Source organism: Chenopodium quinoa, unplaced genomic scaffold, assembly GCF_001683475.1.
Source record: "Chenopodium quinoa cultivar QQ74 unplaced genomic scaffold, ASM168347v1, whole genome shotgun sequence".
Lineage (NCBI taxonomy): Eukaryota > Viridiplantae > Streptophyta > Magnoliopsida > Caryophyllales > Amaranthaceae > Chenopodium > Chenopodium quinoa.
Window position 1 is genome coordinate 3,899,590 of NW_018744813.1, and position 10,263 is coordinate 3,909,852.

A 10,263-nucleotide genomic window follows, 5' to 3' on the forward strand; every position below is an offset into this window, starting at 1 on the left:
CCACACAGTCGCCCAGGGACAAGAGTAGCCGAATTGCAAATTGCCGCATGATTTTTTAAGTAAGGAAAAATATTAAAGAATTACAGTATATACGCAAAATTCAAATTGAAAAAATTCAAACACAAACATGTATAAACAACCGACTGAGTCGGAATACTTCAAATTGAAAATGGCACAAAGGCCAGAATAATTGTTAATCGGAATAACATCCGGAGAAGAAGCAAAAGAAAATTGTTTACCCAACTCCACAGTTGGTAAAGATACAACATACTCGGCTTACAAGACGGAAAAGAAAGAACTTGGCATACTGCCGCTGAATTTGGAGAGGCTTGCCTAAGGCTGAGGTGGAAGCTATTCCGGCTGGTTCTGACCGGTTGGGAGGGCTTCTGATTGGTTATCAGTCACCTGAGGCTGACTGCCTTCATTTTTCTCATTCTCCGCCGGCTCCTCCTCATTATCTGAGACTTCATATCCCAGACCTGCAGCCCAATCCTTGAAGCGAGGCGGAGCTGCCTCTCCCAACACTTGGGCATCATACACCGCGGTGGCATAATCATACCTTAGTTTGTAGACTTCAAAGTCCACATCCGAGTAGAGGAGCCCCCATGCTATCTTCAGGCGGGTAGCATTGTCCCACTCATTCTCCTCGCTCAGCCGGGTCTGCTCCTTGGCAATCTCATCCGCCTGCTGGTTCCGCAGATTGATGATCTCCACCCCCAGGCGCTTGACATCTTCCTGGAGCTTTGTGTTCTCCTTGTCAACGTCTTCTAATGCCTTGAGTTCAGATTAAGCGTCCTTTAGTTTTAGCTCAAGGTCATTAGCCCGGCTGGTGGCTTCATCATTCGCAGCCGTCAAGCTCCGGATCAGCTCCTCCTGTTTCAACTCTACTGCTTTAATCTCTAAATCACACATATAATTAGCATATTCAGCAGAGTTGAGGTTTTCAAGGGCCCTCTATTTGGCGTCATTTACCTCTTCTTGCTTCCGCCTGAAGGAGCCTTAGAGCCCATCCACCCTCAGAATTACCAAAGAAAAAGGGGCAGCCTGATTATGAAATACTTATTAAAAATGAAGAAAAAATATCAGAATTGAGCTGAAGAATCTTTTACCTCAACCAGTTAGCCCATTATCCGGTCAAAGTCCACCACTTGTAGATCAGGTATGGAATTTTTCTCTGACCGGGTGAGGGTCCTCACCATCTGTTTGGCAAACCAAACAAGATCCGGCTCGTCGAATGTAAGATCTGCACCAAAAGAAGTATATGTACTTGGTGAGAAGAATGCAGCGTATTTGGCATTCATCCATTGCCGGCTGCTGACTGAACCCCATGAGGGGTTTACCTTAGTTTTGACTCTCATGAAGTCAAGTGGCCAAGGTATTTCAATCTTGCCCTTACCTTGGGTTTCCGGATGGGGCTTAGGAATCTCTTCCTCCCCAGTTGTTTCCGCACCGGCTGCAACATTAGGCGGCTGGCCACCCTTCAATGTCGTAGAGACATTGAACGCATTCTTCTGCGAGGGTTCTGAGCTTTCACTCAGAATTTTCATTGTAGAAGGAGATTTGCCCCCGGTCATGGGACGACCCGAGTTGGCAGTAGAGGTTGACTGGGGGGGTCCCTCTTGGCGGTCTTTGCAGCCGGGATCTTTTCCTGATCCTCCCCTTGCCTTTTTAAAAGCTTGGAGATGGAGCGTGGAACGCATTTAGCAGAGTCCTGTAAATTAAGAGTCAAATGTACACAACCGGCAAAATACCTTTTCAAGACATGTAAAGAAAAAACTAAAGTCAGGCGGTCTTACCCCGCCTTTCTTGTCCTCAACGGCTTCTCTCTTTGAGAGCGCGCTTTCCTTGCGCAGTTGCGCTGCCGACTTAGCCGGGGATTTTGCTGGGTCAACCATTTTCAAGGCGTCAGCTGCAAGGAGAAAATAAAAGTTAGAAAAAATCATAAAAATTTTGTAGTACAAAATGAAAACTATAGAAATGCCGAATGCAAATGGATGTATCCTTAGAAAACATGGGACTTAACCCATAGGCGGACAAAAAGCATTCATCTTTGAAGTAGTCCGGGTGGAGGATCCGATTTTTCGATACAATGATGTGAGTCCCATACCCCAAGGGATTAGTAGTAGTTTCAAAGAAACCCAACTACGTTATTTGCTCCCGGGCCCTAGTAGAGAGCGTGGGGAGAGGGCATTTCCTGCCCAGAAGAATCAGTTCCTGATTGTACCGACGTAGTGTCCGGTTGTGTCTCAGGGTTGTTTAAGAAATTAAATAAAGCTTGTCTTTCCACCCTGACCACTTGGACACCTTGTCCAAACTCATCAAATACTGGGGCAAGGTGGAAAGAGTGTACCATGCCCCGTGACCGCCTGGGGCCTTGCTCAAGTAGTGCATATGAGCGAAGGCAGAGAAGTTGGGAGCTAAGTTCTAGAGCTCACAGGTGGCTATGTAGCTCAGAATATTCACCCATGAGTTGGGGGTGAGCTGCCAAACTCCCAGTTCATACCCCTCTAGGATTTTTCTATTCCCAGTATGGAGGGGGAACTGGAGGCCGGATTCTATTACCGCCTCGTAGCAGACAAAATAATTGTCTGCATTCTCTTTCTTATCATCCCATGCCATCACTGCATCGCGGGACGATAATATCCCACCCCTTTCCAAAGGGGTACTTTTCCTTAAAAGCCCTGAAGCCACTCTTCAGCAGGGCTATGTCACCCGGAACCATCCTAATTTTCTTCGGGTTGGGGTTGTCAGCAACTTTCTCCGGCTGCTGATAGTCAGCCGCGAAATTATCTTGATCGGAGCCAGAAGTCTCGGCCCCCGATCTTTCAGCGACCTCAGTAACGCCGCATTCTCCCCCGGATCCATTAGAGGAGGCGGCCTCTTCACCGTCTACCTCACGTACGCTCGAGCTCTAGGAAGAAGAGGGAGCCTCTTCATCAGAATTGTCGCTCTCCTCCAAATCCTCATGTTCCCTATCCGGAACAACCTCATCGGCAGGCACTTCCATAGTGCGCCGGCTCTTAGATTTTCTGGTCGTTTGTTTGACTCTTGCCATTGTGTTCTGCACAGACACAGAGAGGGAGGAATTTGGAGATGAGCACAGCAGTTCTGACAGCCTAGAAAAGGCACCCCCTGTTCTAGACTCAGCCGTTCCGGGAGACCGACTGAGTGTCTTAGGCAGTGCCGAGTGTGTGGATTGAGAATTCATTTTATTTCTAAGACTATGTATACAGGCGGAAAAAAGAATGTATACAAGTTGGAAAAGAAAAACTAAAAATGGTACAGGCGATTACCTTACTTTTGACTCTGAAAAATCTGAAAACAGCTACAGACGGTGAACGGGTGTTGCAAGGTTAGCACACAGAAATCTGGAAAACTTTGACGTAGACGGAAGTAGAGAATCTCTCTCTAAAAATCTCTTTTTCTCTCTCTACAAAGTATAATAAAAATGAAGTGAGAGAAGGGGGGGTGGGTAAACTTCTATTTATAGAAGGTGAAAACGGGGGCATCCCCGTTTGAAATTTAAATTTACTATCCATTGTTACCGTTCACCTTTGATAGGTGGACACGTGTCACAGGCGTCACATGACATTCACGTGACCCCTGTGAGGGGCAAATGTTTAGGGTAAAAATACCCTGACATGTGGATCAATGAGAGGAGGCCACGTGTCAAGTTAAGGATGGCCAAGTGGCCCAATAGCCTCCTGACACGTGTCCCCTGCAGATAAGCTTCTAAAATGGCGGCCTTCAAGGGTCCAAATCCCAAGAAGCGTCGTAATTCGGCGTAGCCCGCTAAAACCTAGGTCAAGTGGCCTAGATTGGGGCACTTCTACCAACGACCTTATAAATAGGGAGATATTTCTCCATTTTGGGGACACATTTAATCATTTATTACACTTACTTTCTCTTTCATCAGAGAAACCCCTGAGCTTGGAATCCAAGCAGATCCTCACCTAAATTTCCGTACTCTTTATTTTCTTTCAAGTTACTAACTTGATCGTCGGAGGCGGAGCTACACCCCCCGGGGTCTCCGTTGTTTTTGCAGGTACAGCTCAGCCAGACCAATCTTTGTGACGTAACTCTCCCGAGGGACAAAAACACATATATTGTTTGGTGATGAAATTGTAAAAAGGAAGAGCTAGTAGAGGCTGTACTAGGGCTAGGATGACGATTCCCCTCTAAAAGGAACGTTATCTTAGTACCCTCGCTCCTGAACTCATTTCTGGTTTATAGACCAATTTGGGCATGGGTAAACTTATGATTTGTGCTAATTATTCCAGGAACTCCACATGAAAGAAAGGCTTGAACGAGGTTTATGAGTTTTTCCTAAAACATATTGGCGACTCCTACTTGTTTCTTACAAAAAAGCGTGGTGATAGAATCAATTCTAATTCAAGGTCCCCCAAACAGTTAGGAATTCAAATCCTACTACACCCTAACAAGTGTTAAGTCCTAGGCTTTTAAGTGGCCAAGGGCATTTAAGGAGAGTACCCCTTACGATGGGATCACCCTCTTTTCAATGGTGATTCCACTAGGGACTTAGAGGTTACATGATTAATTCGTAGTTATGGTCCAAGGTATCCAACACTAGGTTGCCTATGGGTTGTAACGAGAATTAACTTGGATAATCTCTAGTTAGAGAGCGAGACTTGAACTCATAATATATTCCTTTTGCACAAGAGTAAAAACCAAACAAGCAACATTGCATCATGCATAAGCATAGCACACTTAAACCATTGGGGATTGGCTCATTGACTAGGGGTCGCCAACACTAGGCGTCTATCCCAAAATCAATAACGATCATCCCACCCATATCACCAACAAAATGATTGGAGGGTGATGTCATGGGTCAACACGTTGAGTGATTGATTTATGCGTCGTTTCTTAAGGTATGATACCTTCGTACACCAAAGCCTTTTTTGACCCTAGAACGACATTGCGTGAGTCTGGACTTATGACATGCCTATGTGATTATGTGACTATGTGCAACGTGTTAGGATAGTCTTCTTTTTCTTCTTTTTTTTAGTTTGGTCTAGGTTCCCAATTACGAAGTTGTCCTTTCGTGATTTAGCGTCACATTCAAAGGATAATATACAAAAAATAAAGGGTCAAGTAAAAAAAATCAAATAAAAAAACGCTCGGATTAAAAAAAAAGTATTACGAGCAGGTGGCGCGTGCAACTCAAGAAGTTGCGCGACCCCTCCCAGCGCAAGTAATTTTTTTGCACGCGACAGCCGCGCGCAACTGAGTCACTTGCGCGCGCCCACTAGACGAGTCAGTTTTGATTTCTCAAAAAAAAATTGACTCGTCCGAACAATATCTTCATTAAAGAATTGTTAAGGGCGATGTTATCCGTTTGAATATATTTTGCGTCTTTCTTCTTTTGCTTTTAAAAAACAAGTGTATCGATTTACTTATCCTTTCGTACTCCTTTTGGATCGGTTTTCAAGCTTAGGAAAGAGGACCCCCGGGCACTCGCATTCTACGTTTACCACCCAAAGATCAACCCCTTTCAAACTACTTTCCTTCGACAACTAATCCTAGTCCAACAACAATGACAACCGTCGAAGAACTTCAACAAGAGATTATTCGTATGAGAGAGGAAAAGGCTCAAGAGGCCGAGGAGAGAAGAATTAAGAAGATGGAAAATGCTGAAAAGAAAAAAGTTGAAGCGTTAGCCTTACAAGAAATGATGGAGCAATTATCCATCAAAGAAAAGTCGTTGGAGAAGCTAGTTCTTCGTTCTACAATGGGGGACAAGTACTTTGACGCAAAAGAGTTTTCTCCTCCCCCAGGACTTGCTTTACCGGAAAAGTTTGTAGCTACTGACTTGCCAATATTTAAGGTGACCAATAATCCACAAAATCATTTAATATGTTTTACTGGCACTAAAGGGAGTTGATCCTAAGCTTTATGCCTTGACTTTCCCTTTATCACTAGACCCAACTGCGAGAGAGTGGTACTATGGGCTAGATCCAAAATTTAAAGCAACATGGGAAGATGTAGTTTCGGCTTTTATCACCCAATACGAGAGTAACATACAGTTCAAGTCAACTTTACGTGAACTTGAGATGCTTAAGCAAGGCGACGATGAAGGTTTCCTTGCTTTCAATGGTAGATGGCGAGAAAAGGCGGCACACCTTGCCCAAAGGCCTCTTGAACTCGAGTTAGTACAAAAATTCATTGACAACTGCCATGAAAAGTACAACAAACATTCTATGTTACCTTGGTCTAGACACTTTTCAAAAGGTCTATTCTGTGGCTACTAGGATTGAAGATGATTTTGCTAAAGAAAAGCAAACAAACCTCATTATCATCATCAACCTAAGAATAACTACAAGAAGGGGAATGATAATGCATCATCCTTTATTGACGTTTTGCGACTTCCACGCAATACGATAACACAAATTGATATGATGATCCTAGAAAAAGATGGACAAAAGAGAGAAAATTTACTCCATTTCCTGTAAGCTATAAAGAATTGCTAGAAAATTAAATGAAAAGGACTTACTTGCCCCAACAGGGCCAACATCACCCACTCCACCAGAAAGGAGGTTTCCTCAATGGAATGGTAGTGCTTATTTTGCTTATCATAGAGGCGTTGGACACGATACTAAACGTTTCTATGTTTTAAAACACAAGATACAAGATTTAGTAGACGATGGGAAAATTCCCACGCCTAAACCTAACAATAATGCATCCCCCTTAGGGGTGTTTCACAACGATGAAGACCATATGGGAAGTGATACGTTCAATCCTTTGGACTATATCACACCCATAGGAAAACCTCTATCCACAATACTCATAGGGGCAACTAATGAAGTATGTGGACTATGGGGCGACGACTTTCAAGACTTATATGTCTCTAAGTATGCCTCCGTCCCACCTCCATCTTGTTTGCAAAATGAAACAAATGGAGCGCTTGATTGGGATCATTTCTTGGGGAAATCGCAAGATTTATCGAATCTCTCTTTGGATGAACAATGGCATCAAGCACAACTCATGGAGCATCTTGAAATGGAGGCACATTCAAAGCCTCTAGAAGAAAGTTGGTTTATGAGTCCTATGACTAACCCAAATGAGATAGATCATTTAACTCGTTCAGGGCGAGTCTACCAAGCACCACCACCAAATGGATCTTCGACCACACAAAATCAAACTCAAGCTCAAACACAAAATACAATACCACCTCCACTTGAGGTGGAAGATCCATTGGTCAAACAAGTTCGCTAATCTAAGGCGAATGTTAGCATTTGGGAACTCCTAAGTAATTTTAAAGAACTTAGGAATTCTCTCATGAACGCTCTAACGGATTTGTCTGTAAGCATAGACACAACCCCTCAAGACCTCGTTAGCTTGCTTACTAGCGAGAAATCCGACAAGTCAATCTTTTTCACTAACGATGATTTGCCTTTAAATGACATTACCCAAAACAATGCGTTATACTTAACTGTAGGATGCAAAGGATACAATATCCCTCTAACTTTGGTAGACAATGGGTCGGCTGTAAACGTGTGCCCATTATGAATAGAAAAATACTTAGGCCTAAATCTAGAAAAAGATTTTCAATCAACAAAACAAAGCATAAGGGCCTATGACAATTCGAGAAGATCGGTGTGTGGAACTGTTAAGCTTCCAATTACCACAGGCCCAATTCAAAAGATTGTTGAATTCCATGTTATGGACATAAAACCTACATTCAACCTTTTACTTGGACATCCTTGGATACATGAGCTTGGTAAAATACCATCCTCACTTCATCAAATGATTAGGTTGAACTATCAAGGGCTTCCTATGACTATACATGCTTCTCCACTCAAAATAGCAATAAATGATCAATCACTCTTAGAAATAAACCATGATAATGATGAAGATGACATGTGGGGATTTGCCGTGGAGCCAATATTCACAATTGAAATGGAAGGAGCTTGATCCATATTCCCACTAGACGAAAATATGAATTGGCCACCGGTTCAAAACCCCCCTATGCCATCGGTTTTGAACCGGTGGCCATTTGGGGGGTGGCAATAATCTTATTAAAAAGCCATCGGTTCAAAATCGGTGGCAAAAACAAATATTTCCATCGGTTAACCGGTGGCAATAATGCCCATAAAAAACAAAAAAAAAAAAAATTTTTTTGCATTTATTTCACTTAAATTGTAGTAGAAACTATATATATATGTAAAATACATAAAAACACATATATATTCATCAGTATCTAGTAATTGTACACTTTTTAAGAGTGAAAAAACTAAATTACTCATACAACAATTCCAATTTAAAAGAACTAAATTAATCAAATTACACAAAACTAAATTCCAACATTAAAAAAAAAATTACAATAAAAAACCAAAAAAAAAATTACAACATTAAAATTAAAAAATAACCCATATAACACCTAAATTAATATCTTTATTCTTCGATTTAACATCTACATCTAAATCAATATACCTGCATCAAACAAAAAAAATCGATTAAATAAAATAAATAAGCTACAAAATAAAAATAAAAACCAGAACAGTATGCATGGTACCCATAAATAGATTTAAATCGGTTAAATAAAGCCAGAAAAAACATACAAAAATATAAAAAAAAACCCAGGTATTAAACAAAAACCCAGAAAAATAACCCAGAATACTAAAACCCAGAAAAAAAAAGAGAAAAAAACCCAGAAAAAAAATTAAACAAAATTCCCAGATATTAGTGAAAACCCGAGAATTAAATCGAACTAAAAAAAAATCGAATTGATTTTCAAAACGAGAATGAAAAACAAAATGAGAATTAAATTGAACTCAAAAAAACAAATTGATTTTCACGAACTAAAAAAAAACCCAGAATTAAATCGAATGAACCCAGAAGGAGATCGACTTAGAATCGACTAAAATCAATTAAAAATCGATGAAAACACTCAAAAAATCCAAAATCTACTAATTAACCCAGGAAAATCAATAACTAGTAATGAAAGAAAAACCCAGAAGAAAACCCAGAAAAAAAAATTTAAAAAAAATAAAAACAAAATCCCAGAAATAAGTTAAACCGAGGAAAAAAAAAACAAGAAATTGATTCATGAACTCAAAAAACAAAAACCCAGAATTAATTAATTAAAATCGATTAAAAACCAAATTAAAATCGATTAAGAAACTCAAAAAATTCCAAAAATGATTAATTAAACCCAGAAAATCAAACAATTAGACCCAACAAAATCCGATTAATTAACCAAGAAAAATCGATTAATTAAACACAAACCTCGTGCATGTCTTCGTGGTGCATGTCTTTGTGGTTTATTGGTGATGGTGGAATTGATAGAGAAGGAGAAGAGGGAGAAGGAGACCAAGGAGAAGCGCAAGAGAACAGAGCGGTCGAATTGAAAGAGAAAGAAGAGAGGGGAGAGCAGGAGAGAGAAAGAGGAGAGGGGAGAGAAGGAGAGAGAAAGAGAGGCTAAGAGGGAAATGAGGTAGGGTTTGGGGTTTATAAGGGGGGCGTTTTTTTTTTTAATTGATTATGGCCACGGGTTCAAACCGGTGGCCTTTATCATTTATGCCACCGGTTCGGTTTGAATCGGTGGCAATGTGAATTAGCCTATCCCGCCCATTTTTTTAGCCACCGGTTTTCAAAAACCGGTGGCCATAGAGCGGTGCCTTTTTGTATTTTTCTACAAGTGTCCACTTGGATAGTAAACAAGATCTTGCTCAAGAGTAGTTACTTTCTAGGATGCCTTTGGGAATAGGAATGAAGAAATCTCTCTTATTTCCTATCCCAAAGAAAAGCTTCTCCTTTGGATTGGGAAATAAACCAACCAAAGAAGAATTGGAGTCTCACGATGCAAAAAACAAAGCACGTAGAGACAATAATATGAAAGGGATAATCACTTTTCTGCCATCCTATCAACAAACCCTTAATGGACAATTCATTAGGGAAGGAGAAGATTACCCATGCTACGACTTTCCGGAACCCTTAGTTTTTAAAGGAATCAAGAAGCGTGGATTTGAAATATTTCATGATTGCTACTTCTTGGATGACGATCTTAGTATCATTAAATCAAAACGCCCAACTCTAGGGTGCTATGATGGGCAAGCATTTAACTTGCTATTTGGACTAGAGCAAAATCATGTCGCAACAATGACCAATCAAACGCCATTCAAGATGAGGCTTTTGATCCAACCTCGTTGATCACCCCTTCAAACGAAACTTTTGAGCATGGACGGAGGAAATCTTTCAAATGGATCAATCACAAAGGCGATAAACTGGAAATCGTCACAGGCA

General features: G+C 41.1%; 1 long non-coding RNA gene across 1 annotated transcript; it reads right to left on the minus strand.

Moving 5' to 3' along the window:
- Window positions 1-8,182: 8,182 nt before the first annotated feature.
- Window positions 8,183-9,533, minus strand: LOC110704002. The gene is made up of 2 exons (XR_002507835.1): window positions 9,247-9,533; window positions 8,183-8,451 (listed from the first exon to the last, which is right to left on the minus strand). It is a non-coding gene; the product is annotated as an uncharacterized LOC110704002 (long non-coding RNA).
- Between the last annotated feature and the right edge of the window lie 730 nt (window positions 9,534-10,263).